We start from the raw sequence: 3106 nt of genomic DNA on the forward strand, positions 1-3106 counted from the left end.
TGATTCTTCTTTGTTTCCAACTTTTGCATTCCAATCACAAATAATAATCTATACATTTTGATTGTATATTTGGTCAACTTCAGACTTCAGAAGTTGGTAATAATCTTCAATTTCTTCATCTTTGGCTTTGGTGGTTGGTGCTTAAATTGGAATAATAGTAGTTTTACCCATCTTCCTTGTAGGTTAATGGATATTATGACATCACCAACAGCATTGTACTTCAGAATAAATCTTGAAACATATTTTTTGTGATGATAAATGCCATGCCATTCCTCTTCAATTTGTCATTCCCCAATTGTAGATCATATGGTTGTCTGATTCAAAATGGTCAAAATCTGTCCATTTCAGCTCACTAATGACTAGGATATAAATCTTTATGTGTTCCATTTCATTTTTGAAAACTTCCAATTTTCCTAGGTTCGTTCTTCAAACATTCCATGTGCCAGTGATCAGTGGATGTTTGCAGCTGTTTCTTGCTATATTGAGCTGCACTGAATCAGAAAATGGAGGTCCCAGAAGCTTTACTCCATCCATGTCATTAAGGTCTACTCTATCTTGGGAAGGCAGCTCTTCCCCACTCGTATTTTCAGTGTCTTCCAATTTGATGGGCTCATCTTTCAGGACTATAGTGCTAGCAGATATCAAGCAACATTGTCCCTCAAATATGATGTGAAAATTAGGACATGCTCAGACAAACAGAAATGAACAGAATTTGTCAAAACTAGACCAACCCTATAAGAATCGCTAAAGGGAAACTTTTCAACAGAAAATAAAAGACAATAGGCAGCAGCCTAAGATGAAGACATGTGACAGCACCACCCAGAAATCAACCCAGGAAAATAATTCACTAATAAGCTTGGTGAATGGAAATGGGGACCAGAGGAGTAAATCTGTAAACAACACCAACTACAAAGCAAATAGAGGAAGTAAATGGGACAATTAAAAAACTTACATATGGAGGGGAAGACAGGATGATGTCAATATAGAACAGACTGTTCTAAATTAGGGACATAAGTATTTACTACAGGGTAACCAGAAAGGAAATTAATAAACTTTCTAACCAAAATAACAAAGTAGAAAACTACAAGGAATTAGTAAACAAAAAAGCAACAATAATGATGAAAACTTGATAACAAAATTACTTAGCACAGAAAAAAAATATTTGTAACAAAGAAACTAAAAGCACAACAACAAAAAATATAAAAGTATGAGAGTAGTAAATTTATACCTCTCATTAATTACACTAAATTTGAAAGGATTAAGTAAACTAGCCAAGAGAAAGAGAGAGGCAGATCAGATAAGAAACCAAGACAGATCAGTACGCTGCCTACAAGAGACTCACCTTAGGCACAAAGATAAAATAAAAATCATAGGACGGAAAAAAATATTTCAGGTTAATGTTGTTAGGTGCCCTTGAGTCATCTTTGACTCATAGTGACCCTATGCACAGCAGAATGAAACACTGCCCGATCCAGTGCCAGCTCCGCAATCCCTGTTATATTTGAGCCCATCATCACAACCACTTGTCAATTCATCTTGTTGAGGGCCTTCCCCTCTTTCTTCGACCTTCCACCTTGCCAAGCATGACATCCTTCTCCAGGGAATGGTCTCTTCTTATAACGTGACCAAAGTAGGTGAGATGAAGTCTTGCCATTCTTGCTTCCAAGAAGCATTCCAGCTGCACTTCCCCTAGGACAGATTTGTTAGATCTTTTAGCAGTCCATAGTACTCTCAGCATTCTTCACCAGCACCACAACTCAAAAGCATCAATTCTTCTTCGGTCTTCCTTATTCATTGTCCAGCTCTCACATGCATATGAGGCAATTGAAAATATCTTAACTTGTGTCAGGTGCACCTTAGTCCTCAAGGAGACATCTTTGCTCTTCAGCACTTGAAAGAGGTCTTTTGCAGCTGACTTGCCCAGTGCTATACATCATCTGATGTCCTGACTGCTGCTTCCATTGACGTCAATTGTAGAACCAAACAATGTGAAGTCTTTGACAATTTCAATCTTTTTTCCTTTTATCATGATGCTGCTTGTAGGTCGAGTTTTGAGGATTTTTGTTTTCTTTATATTGAGGTGCAATCCATACTGCAGACTGTATTTTTTCAATCTTCATCAGTAAGTGCCTCAAGTCATCCTCATTTTCAGCAAGCAAAGTTGTATCACCAGCATATCACAGGTTGTTACTGATTATTCCTCCAATCTTCATGCCACATTTTTCTTCATGTAGTCCAGCTTCTCGGACTATTTGCTCAGCATACAGATTGAATAAGTATGGTGAAAGGATACAACCCTGACTCACTCCCTTTTTGATATTAAACTATGCAGCATCCCTTTGTTCTGTTTGAGCAACAGCTTCCTGGTCTATGTACAGGTTCCTCATGAGTACAATTAAGTGTTCTGGAATTCCCATTCTTGTTAATGTTATCCACAATTTGTTATGATCCACACAATCAAATGCTTTTCATAGTCAATAAAACACAAATAAACATCTTTCTAGTACTCTCTGTTTTGAGCCAAGATCCATCTGATGTCTGCAATGATATCCCTTGTTCCACGTCCTCTTCTGAATCCAGCTTGCACCTCTGAAAATTCTCTGCTGCAACCGTTTTTGAATTATCTTCAGTAAGATCTTACTTCTGTGTGATATTAATAATATTGTTTGATAATTTCCACATCCTGTGGGATCACCTTTCTTTGGAATGGAGACAAATATGGATCTCTTCCAGTTACTTGGCCATATAGCTGTCTTCCAAATCTCTTGGCATAACCGAGTGAGTGCCTCCAGTGGGGCATCCATTTAATGAAACATCTCTGTGGGTATTCTGTCAATTCCTGGAGCCTTGTTCTTTGGCAATTCCTTCAGCACAGCTCCAACTTTTTCCTTCAATATCATTGGTTCTTGATCATATTCCACCTCCTGAAATGGATGAAGATCCACCAGTTCTTTTTAGTACAGTGACTGTGTATTCCTGCCATCTTCTTTTGATGCTTCCTGCATCATTCAATATTTTACCCATAGAATCTTTCAATATTGCAACTCAAGTCTTAATTTTTTTCCTCAGTTCTTTCATCTTGAGAAATGCCAAGCATGTTCTTCCC

Source organism: Orycteropus afer, unplaced genomic scaffold, assembly GCF_000298275.1.
Source record: "Orycteropus afer afer isolate SDZICR_OR568_19922 unplaced genomic scaffold, OryAfe1.0 scaffold00945, whole genome shotgun sequence".
Classification (NCBI taxonomy): domain Eukaryota; kingdom Metazoa; phylum Chordata; class Mammalia; order Tubulidentata; family Orycteropodidae; genus Orycteropus; species Orycteropus afer.